This window comes from Alosa pseudoharengus, unplaced genomic scaffold (assembly GCF_046254945.1).
Source record: "Alosa pseudoharengus isolate Yale_2024_CS ecotype anadromous, Long Island Sound unplaced genomic scaffold, YU_APseudo_1.1 YU_APseudo_1.1_scf_21, whole genome shotgun sequence".
Lineage (NCBI taxonomy): Eukaryota > Metazoa > Chordata > Actinopteri > Clupeiformes > Clupeidae > Alosa > Alosa pseudoharengus.
The window spans coordinates 30904397-30916054 of record NW_027468674.1 but is presented as its reverse complement, the minus strand read 5'-3'; the positions used below and the strand labels follow the sequence as shown (position 1 = coordinate 30916054).

General features: G+C 38.2%; 1 long non-coding RNA gene across 1 annotated transcript; it reads right to left on the bottom strand.

Annotated features, from left to right (window-relative positions):
- Positions 1-5123: 5123 nt before the first annotated feature.
- Positions 5124-11216, bottom strand: LOC143138593 (uncharacterized). Its single transcript, XR_012990258.1, has 3 exons — positions 10734-11216; positions 9454-9572; positions 5124-7030 (listed from the first exon to the last, which is right to left on the bottom strand). It is a non-coding gene; the product is annotated as an uncharacterized LOC143138593 (long non-coding RNA).
- Positions 11217-11658: the final 442 nt, after the last annotated feature.

Genomic DNA, 11658 nt, shown 5'->3' with positions numbered 1-11658 from the left:
CATAGGCCCATATTGTAGATTGAGAAACCGACTGTACAACTGGTACATGTTGGCCTATACTATAAAGGGACAGCTGATTTGACCACCTAAACCATATATTTTCTGACAGCCTATAGCCTCTAGATGTCAATTAATATACATTAAGAGATGTCCCACCTTCCTGCTGACTTTGACATATCATAAGGCGTACATAGGCCCATATTGTAGATCGAGAAACCGACGGTACAACTGGTACATGTTGGCCTATACTATTAAGGGACAGCTGAATTGACCACCTAAACCATATATTTTCTAAAAGCCTATAGCCTCTAGATGCCAAATAATATACATTAAGACACGTCCCACCTTCCTGCTGACTTTGACATATCATATGGCGTACATAGGCCCACATTGTAGATCGAGAAACCGACTGTACAACTGATACATGTTGGCCTATACTATTAAGGGACAGCTGAATTGACCACCTAAACCATATATTTTCTAAAAGCCTATAGCCTCTAGATGCCAATTAATATACATTAAGACACGTCCCACCTTCCTGCTGACTTTGACATATCATATGGCGTACATAGGCCCACATTGTAGATCGAGAAACCGACTGTACAACTGATACATTTTGGCCTATACTATTAAGGGACAGCTGATTTGACCACCTAAACCATATATTTTCTAAAAGCCTATAGCCTCTAGATGCCAATTAATATACATTAAGACACGTCCCACCTCATGTCAAATAACATCAATTAAGACATGTCCCACTTTCCTACTTACTCTGGCATATCATAGGCCCATATTGTAGAGCGAGAAACAAATGGTTCAGCTCATACATTTTGGCCTACACTATTAAGGGACAGCTGATTCAACCACCTAAACCAAACCATTAACATTAATTAGGCCGTCTTTCACCTCCTGAAATACTTTGGCACACTATTTTAAAGGCATAGGCCTGGGTTGTATAGGTGAACTTTAGTCATCAGTCATCATTAACATGTCTTTCTATGTACACTTTTATTTCTAATTTCCAGGTTGTCAGCTGTTGTCAGGCTCATCACCAAAGCAGAAAGACACAGTGAGACCAGACATGCCAGGAAAGAGCAAGGCACAGGCCAGGAAGGAGCCAGGCAAAGCCCGGGAATTTTTTTCCAGCTGTTCCCGCCAGCTATAGAAGGACTGCTCCTGAGAATAGATGGGTGTCTACATCGTTTTGCAAAAAGGGTCTTCTACACATGATGTTTGTCAAGCACTGCTCATTGACTGGCCAGGGGTCCTCTGTATTGTGACCACTGGTCAAAGGCGGCACATGACTGTCTCAGAGTCCTCTACATCATTCCGGTGACAGGACTTTTGGCTTAGCCAGGCCCTGACAGGATGGGTCTTGTGTTACTGTGACCAGACGGCTCAACAATGCATCATTCTCATCCATGCCCTCATCACCTTGAGACTGGACTACTGCAACAGCATTTTCTATATGGTCTTGAAAATTATTGTCTTATTATTATTACAGGTCTCTCTGCACCCGAACCAGCAGGTTCAGAGGAAGTTCCTTTCCTGCGGCTGTCACCCTACTGGACTCTAGCTCTGCATCTCGGTGACAACCAATCAACTAAGCCCCCAGTAAACTAAGCCCCCAATACCCTATCCCACCCATAGTGTTTTTATTTATTTACAAATGCACATACTGTAATTACAGTTATACAAAGGCATATTCTACTGCTCTTTATATCCATCCTGCACATACACTTATTCTTACTACTTTTATAATGTTACTGTTCATACTGAATATCCATATTTATTCTGTTTTTCTCATATGTTCTTAATACACTGCATATCTATATTATTCTTACTACTAAAATATTGTTAATGTTACTACATTGCACATATCCGTACATGTTGTTCACACATTGTTCATATTACATAACCATATTTATTCTGCTCTTATAAGGTAACTGCTAATACACTGCACATATTTATATCTAATTTATATTACTCTAAACCACCTTCTGTAAACCAACTGCATATTATTGTCTACACTGCACTACATTTCCTGTCCTGGCTAATCACCATCTGTCTACTTTGTATATCACATTGCACTTTTGCTTTGTACAGGGTTCCTACGGGTCATGGAATTTCTGGAATATCATGGAATTTTAGAGTTCTATTCCAAGTCTATTCCAGACATGGGAAGTCAGGGAATTTTATCATTTTAGGGGCAAAGTCATAGAATATCAGGGAATTTTGTTGTAGTAGTTTAAAATCTACTAGCCAAAATACATTAATACAAACATATTTCCACACAGAATTAGTGTACAGTATATCTGGTTATTAGCTTTACAGCTTGCTTGAGTATCCCAACTGTTTATTCAATGCTTATTTATTCATCTCCCGCTCTAAAAAAGTAAAAGATTCTCTTGACTGCTATATGGGTGCTCTGAAATCATTTGGTATATTGTACTACTCGGTTATTATATAGTAAGTCATGGAAATTCAGTTTTTTTGTCAGGGAAAAGTCATAGAATTTTACATTTGACTTAGAGTGGGAACCCTGTTTGTACTATACTCTGCACAATGACAATAAAGTTGAATCTAATCTAATTATTATTTAATGCCTGTATTGATGCTTTGTATTTGCATACCTTTGCTGTATGTTTTATGTGTATTGGACAACCTGTTTAAAGCAATCACAAACACACATATTTTGATTGATCTTGATACACAGATGCGTGTTGTGCTGAAATAAACTGAATTTCACTGATTCATCTTTAGAAACTGCTGTTTAGAGAGCATATTTTTGATATATGTTGTTAAACAAAAGTTCTTAAACCATGCACAAACTGTTAAAACATCCATATTTTTATTGATTGTGATACACAGAGGTGTGCTGTGCTGAAATAAACCAAAGTTTACTGACCTTACCTGCCATGGCAAGTTTGATGCACAAGAGATCTTCAGAAATGGCGGTTCAGAGAGCATATTTTTGACAGATGTTGACTAACAAAAGTTCTTAAATCATACACAAACTGTTAAAACATCCATATTTTGATTGATTGTGATACACAGAGGTGTGCTGTGCTGAAATAAACCAAAGTTTACTGACCTTACCTGCCATGGCAAGTTTGATGCACAAGAGATCTTCAGAAATGGCGGTTCAGAGAGCATATTTTTGACAGATGTTGACCAACAAAAGTTCTTAAATCATACACAAACCCTTAAAATATCCATATTTTGATTGATTATGATACACAGAGGTGTGCTGTGCTGAAATAAACCCAATTTTACTGACCTTACCTGCCATGGCAAGTTTGATGCACAAGAAATCTTCAGAAATGGCTGTTCAGAGAGCATATTTTTGACAGATGTTGACCAACAAAAGTTCTTAAATCATACACAAACCCTTAAAATATCCATATTTTGATTGATTATGATACACAGAGGTGTGCTGTGCTGAAATAAACCCAATTTCATTGACCTTACCTGCCATGGTAAGTTTGATGCACAAGAAATCTTCAGAAATGGCTGTTCAGAGAGCATATTTTTGACAGATATGACCAACAAAAGTTCTTAAATCAAACACAAACCATTAAAACATCCATATTTTGATTGATTATGATACACAGAGGTGCGCTGTGCTGAAATAAACCAAATTTCACTGATCGTACCTGCCATGGCAAGTTTGATGCACCGGACATACCCAGAAACTACATTTGAGACACCCATATGGCCAGACAGGCCTAGGTAAGTGTCACACCCATTATTTTATGAAATGTCAACATGTGACACATATTTTGATACAGGGAATGATAACAAACTTGTTTCTCAAATTTGAGACCTCCAACTGCTTGTATGTTGTCAGGAGGCGGAGCCAAAGATTGGAAAATGTAGATTTCTAGGGGGCGCTATAGAGTCTGTGAATGTGTGAGGTGTGATTTTACTTATCTCGTATATTTTATGTCATAGATAGATGTCACATGCCAAATTTAGTCTGTTTATGAGGTATGCAAGTTAGAAATGCTAACCCTAGGTTTAGATGGCCATAATTTGCATAGGTCAGACAGGCCTTGATAGGATTACACCAGTTAATTCAAGATAGTACCAACATGTGGCACATATTTTGATACATGGGATGATAACAAACTAGTTTGTCAAATTTGGGACATCTAATGGCTTGTGTGTGTTGCCAGGAGGCGGAGCCAAATATAGGAAATATTGGATTTCTAGGGGGCGCTATAGAGTCTGTGAATATGTGAGATGCGATTTTACTACACACTTAAATTTTGTGTCATATACGGATGTCAATTGCAAAATGTAATCAGTCTAGGAGGTATGCAAGATACAAATGCTAACCCTAGGTTCAGATGTCCTTGATTTGCATAGTTTAGACAGGCCTTGATAGGGTTACACCAGTTATTACCAACTAATACCAACATGTGGCACATATATTGATAAGGGGGTAAAAACAAAATAGTTTGTGAAATTTGAGACCTCTAGCTGCTTGTGTGTTGCCAGGAGGCGGAGCCAAATATATTAAAAAAAAGGTGCTACAGAGTCTGTGAATGTGTGGGGGTTGATTCCATTTCACACATATATTTTGTGTCATCCAAGGATGTTACATGTCAAATTGAATCAGTCTATAATATATTCTAGTTAAAAATGCAAACCCAATATGTATGTCAATGAATTGCAAATGTCAGATAAGCTTACACCAGTAAATTTCAACTAATAATATGTGGCACAAATTGATAAAGGGGATAGAAATCAATTGGTTTGCCGTATTTGAGACCTGTAGCTGAGTGTGTGTTGCTGTAGCTTCCTGGATGTGTGAGGTCATTTCACTTTGAGGTTTCTGAATGTGTGAGGTAATTTCACTTCAATCCCATATAAGCGTAGGTTAATAGGTCATATGTCAGACAGGCCTTTGTAGGGTCACACCAATTACTTCACAACATTAGCACATATAATGCATGGGATGAAAACAGACTTATCTGAGGTTAATTTAAGTCTTGTCCTTGCTGATTATAATAAAAGTGCAGTCAGTCAGTGGTCAGAACATATAGAACCAGTACAGGTGAAAGACAATTGTATATTTTCAAGTAATTATTAACATGGAAAAAAATCAGTGAGACTCCTTTCCAATCAAAGATGCTTTAATGTACATTGTACATTGATACATGAAGGGGATAATGAAGTACTCAAGTCCCAAAGAAGGATGACAATAAAATAGTATGATAGTCAATTAACATACGGGTACAATTTCAAGCAAGATTTACAGAAATTCACTCTCAAAAACAATTGTAATTAGTAAGCGTTTTTAATGTGATTATGGATTTTTATAGTATAAGAGCAAAAATGGCAGTATTGCTTAAGCATATATGATGCACCAAAGTAAGTCGGAATGTGGGACATGTCTTAATTGATATTAATTGACATCTACAGGCTATAGTTATATTGGTTTCTCGATCTACAATATGGGCCTATGTACACTTTATGATATACCAAAGTAAGTAGGAAGGTGGGACATGTCTTAATTCATATTATTTGACCTACAAGAGGCGATGGTCTTTCAGAAAATATATAGCAACCATTATAACAACTGCTTTGCATAACCTCCACCATATCTACCCTAGCAACACCATGGCAACCTTCTCAGTTACCCTAGTAACAACCTAGCAACCACTACTATAGCAACCGCTATGTTTAGCATAGCTACCACCATATCGACCCTAGTAACCATCTCAATTATCCTAGCAACAACCTAGCAACCATTGTATATTATCAACCAACATCATTACCCTAGCAACCAGTATAGCAACTGCTTAATTTAGCATAATCCCTGTCATATCTACCCAATCAACACCATAGCAAACTTCTAAGTTACCCTAGCAACAACCTAGCAACCACCACCATAGCAACCGCTATGTTTAGCAGCAACCAACATAAGTACCATAGCAACAACCTAGCAACCATCTTAATTACCCTACCAACAACCTCACAACTATCACCATAATGTCAGCCTAGCAACCACCATTGCAACCAACATGATTAACCTTGCAACCAGCATAGCAACTGCTTTCTTTAGCATAACCACCACTATATCTACCCTAGCAACACCATAGCAAACTTCTCAGTTACCGTAGTAACAACCTAGCCACCACTACCATAGCAACCACTATGTTTATAATAGCAACCACCATATCGACCCTAGAAACCATCTCAATTACCCTAGCAATAATCTAGCAACCACTTTGATATTGTCAACCAACATGACTACCTTAGCAACCATATCAATTACCCTAGCAACCAGCATAGTAACCACTTTATTTAGCATAGCAACCACCATATCTACCCTAGCCACACCCTAACAACCTTCTCGGTTACCCTATCAACAACCTAGCAACCACTTTGATAGTCAACCAACATGACTACCCTAGCAACCATCTCAATTACCCTAGCAACCAGCATAGCATCCACTTAAGTTACCACAGCAACCACCATATCTACCCTAGCAACCTTCTCAATTACCCTATCAACAACCTAGCAACCACCACTACAATGCCAACCTAGAAACCACCATAGCAACCAACATGATTACCCTAGAAACCTGCATAGCAACCACCATATATCATGTAACAACACCATAGCAACCTTCTCAATTACCCTAGCAATAACCTAGCAACCACTACCATAGCAACCTCTATGTTTAGCAAAATACCTGTAGAAAGCCTCATATATTCCTACTAATGTAACGGTCATTGATAATTAGTAGATTGCTGCCAATTGTCCTCTGTACCGATATAGCCACCCGCTGCAGTAGACCATAGGATGTGAGAATGCGCTCCACAACACAGCTGTAAATGGAAGCAAGGACTGAGGTGTCCAGGCCAGTATGCTTCAGCCCCTTCAGGAAGTGGACAAACAAGGCCTTGTTTACATAGTGGCTGATCTCCTTTGTGTAGGTGTTCTGTTTGAGTCATATAATGAAAAAATCCATATATATATAATGCAACCCATACATCAGGATATCAGGAGCAAGGATCTGTGAAAACATAAGTAGATGGGAGAAATTTAAGATATGTTTAGAGAACATTGCAAGACCATCCCTAAATAAAATATCAGGACACCTTTACTTTTATCACTACTGCATTTCACAGATATGTATATTGGTGAGACAAGGGTAAAACTGTTCTGGGTAAATATTCAAATACTACAATACTATAAAATATAACTCCACAACTTCAGGTCTCCACACTGTAGTTTTGTAGGAATATCTGTTGTTCATATTCAGGAAAATACTGTACTTTGGACATTAAAAGCTGCATTGCACTACGTACTACTGCATCGCACACTGCAGAAATGCAATATTTTGGACACAGAAATGCGGTTGTATTCCTTGTTATTTCAGAAAAAGGGTAGTAGCCTATAACAGCATGTTTTGTCCCATTAGTTACCCAGACTCAAAGAAACAATAGCTTATAATGTGATTTTGGGCTTTCAGAAAATATATGGCCTTATGATATGTCAAAGTCAGTAGGAAGGTGGGACGTGTTATAGCACAATTTCTAAAACTATTGATTCTTATAGCAAAACCACTCACTGAGTTCGCAAAACTAAAAGCACAAACACTGCTTTGCACTCAGTTTGCAATTTTGTAACACACACTTTGCACAACTGTAGGCACAATTCACTGCACAGCACTCTTTTTGCGAAACTGTAAACACAACTCATGCTTTACACTCAATTTCCAAATGATCAACACACTCCTAGCAAATCTATACACATGTATGGCTATTATTTTCACTATTTTGCCAACTCTCTGGCACACTTTCTCATGTGAAAACTGTTTTAGATAATTAGTTCACTTTGCAATCAGCCTAAGCACTATAAATAAGCCACAGGTAATGTACAATGGGTAGGAGAGGATGACAAGGTCAAGGAGGTGAAGTTAAAGGAAGAGGACAAGGAGGAGCAAGAGGAGGACGAGGAGGGGGAAAAGGAAGGGTAAGAAGAGAAAGAAATAGCTATTTGTGTGTAGAGTTTTGCAAAAAAAAGCCATAGTTACAAAAAATGTGCTTAAGCAATCAGAAAAAACTGTAAGCACATTTTTTGTAACTATGGCTTTTTTTTGCAAAACTCTTCTCTTGCAAAAGCTAACACACCTTGCTTAACTCTTCACACCTTCATAAAAATGGTGTTTTCGTATCAAACAGTAAACACAAGCCATCACAATAATAAGCACACAATGTGCCAACTACACACTGATGGTCTGAATAAAAGGTAGACTACGTCAGTTTGAGGTCATACTTTTGTCATAGTTCTGTAAACATACAGGGATCCAAACTTCAAGTATTGGTGTTTATTTACACACATCAGAACAAACAAAAGTGTGTTTTTCCCAAGTCAAAACACAAAATAGCAATTTCACTGAGACAAAACAAATCAGTCTACATTGGGTCGTCTCTCTCAAAATTCCGTCTACATCACATGCAATGTGATGCACATGCAAAAATATATTCTGGAATGATGTATCCAGGCCTGACATGACAATATCCCCACATGTAGACTGTTGTTTTGTCTGAAAAAGGGCTATTTCTTTCTCTTCTAACTCTTCCTGCTCCCTTCATTGTACCCATTGTACATTACCTTTGGCTTATTTATAGTGCTTAGGCTGATTGCAAAGTGAACTAATTATCTCAAACAGTTTTCACATGAGAAAGTGTGCCAGAGAGTTGGCAAAATAGTGTAAATAATAGCCATACATGTGTATGATTTGCCAGGAGTGTGTTGATCATTTGGAAATTGAGTGTAAAACAGTGAGTTGTGTTTACAGTTCCGCAAAAAGAGTGCTGTGCAGTGAATTGTGCCTACAGTTGTGCAAAATTGCAAACTGAGTGCAAAGCAGTGTTTGTGCTTTTAGTTTTGCGAACTCAGTGAGTGGTTTTGCTATAAGTATTAATAGTTTTAGAAATTGTGCTATAAGAATCACAGTTGTGTTTAAGCATTCAGAAAAAAACTATAACACCTCTGTTTATCTGAAAGACTTCAATGATTCACTTTTATTAATTTTACAAGATAATTGTATAGGCTACATTAGGTACATTATAGGCTACGTTATCTTATATCATCTTATTTATGCTATGATGTGTTCTATGTGTCTATTTCACATAGACAGATCGTTAGATGTGCTATCAATATAGGCCTACCGTAAAAGTACGTAAGTACCTATGTAATAAAAATAGGAAGCTGATGTCAGGAACAATGCATTGCTAGACATAGCAATGTTAACGTTAACACACTGACTGCTTTATGGCCTAATATGACAGTGCTAAAAAGCGTGCTAACTCACAAAATGAGAGAAATAATTCATGCTAACTTCAAACATCAAAACTGCTCAGACAACAGAGATTTCATAAAAAGTATTTACTTATTTATTTAGTTTAAATGCCGGAATGGTTTACTTACTTTTCAATGATGAGGCAAGCGAAAGAAAGAAGTAGGCCTAATGTTGCATTTTCACTCGGAAGCGTAGTCCCGAATTAAACTCATCGGCTCCACCTTCTGACTTTTTGACGAAACATCATCTAGTAAAAAATGATGGGTTTTGCAAATAACAACAATCTTAATAATAACAACCCTACCACTAATAATAGGCCTAGGTTAAATCATTTGAACAGAATAATAGGCCTAGCAATAGGTCTAGCAAATAATCAAACATAAACAACAACAACAACAATAAACACAAACAGTGCAAGGAAGATATAGGCTGCTAACTATAGTTATGAACGAGTGCCCATTTAGACATGCCATTCCTGTAGAAATGCCATGGCCCAATTATACATGCCCGGGGGTATGCTTTAAAAGCAGGATTATCATCATCCCAGCTAAGCAGTAAATAATGAATACTAAATATTACATTGTAATAGGCCAGACAGGGCGAACCGGACCCCGACGCGCCCATACTGCCTATACTGCACATTAATTATGTAAGGGATAATGTAATAGAACGCGGTCCGGTTCGCCGGCCTATTTATTTTTCAACGCTTATAGGGCCTACGGCTACTTGCCAAAACGAGGAAATAAACTCCACGATATATCTCTTTACATTTATATGTTACCGTTGCGTTGTGGCTTTTGCTGAGAAACAAATAGTTCGCAACACACGCAGAACTTGAATCAAACACAGCTGATCAACCGTCTGCCTTCACTTTTGAATGAAAATCGCGCCTATTGCCTAATGCACATTAATTATGTAAGGGATATAGGCCTAATGTATAGAACGCCGGTCATTCCGACAGGCCGAACCACGCCTAATGCACATTAAAAGGGATAATGTATATTATCATTTTATTAACAAATAGTTCGCAACACACGCTGAACTTGAATCAAACACAACCGTTTGCCTTCACTTTTGAATGAAAATCCGTTGCCACTGACAGCGGTCATTAGACGAAAATAATGACCTAGAACTTTGGGAAATCCCATTCAAGTCAGAGCCATATAAAGGTACTTTTATATGGCTCTGATTCAAGTCAATGGAGCGTTCTACTTGCATTGTGAAGAACCGCCTATAATTAACGTGCAGTAGGCCTAGGCTAAGCAGAATTTAGGCATGCATGGCTGCATGTGACATTTTACAGATCAAAGTAGAGCAAAGCAGCCGGGGCTATTCGAAGTGTCAGTTTATTGCACATAATGTTTAGTAATTTTGAATAATTTGAACCACATTTTGAATAACCACTTACCCGTGTTTGTTGGCTTGTTTGTTGCAAATTCCGCGGAAATATTTTATGCAAACTGCATGGAGTCTTTATTGTTGATAATCATCAATGATTATCATGATAATGATAATCCATGATAATCATCCAAACATCCTTGGCCCGTGAGTCTGTGCTGCCAAAACTTCGCTTACCCCAGTGCGTGGCTACAGGAGAAAGCCAACATGTTCTTCCTTTACCAACGATATTTTGCATTACATCCAAACAACGCACTTGCGAGCCTAGATACTACTTTCAAATAATACATTTATTCCAGTCCAAAGACATTTTGCTCCTTTTTTATTTGTATTTATTTTTTAACTCACAGCAGCCTGCAGTGCACATAGTCGTGGTCCTGGCTACATCAGTCACTGTGATCGTGGCCAGGCGTCCTGGCTCATAATTACGTGGAAATCATACGGAATGTAGTGCACTACTTTTAGTAGCTTTTCGTACGAAAGTTTAATGAGAACAGCCTGGCCAGGCCGTGCTGGACCTAGCCTAGGTCCGCGAAAAGCAACTGCATAGGCTTTCTCTGAATTATCTATGGTCTATGATCTTCAAACTATGAGCCTCTTCTACGAGTAGATTGCTGGTCCACTGGACCACGATTTTAGGCTAGATTAGGTATATGCCCGGTGCATTCTGTTAATTTTGCGGCACAACTGCTGGAACCGTGGACCGAAAGAAAAATAAACTAAATGTTTCCCTGATCAATGCATAGGCCTACTTCTTAATTCATTAAATATAGAGGCATAACATTAGCCTAGGTGGTAGTGGTAGGCTGTGAGTGCTCATTCAAAGTCTATGCGTGTCTGTGCAAGTTGTAACAAATCGCCCTTATTCAAAAGAACTGATTGCCACTACGCATTTAAGGTTACGGGCGGATCTAACAAGCAGGAAATCATTCTAG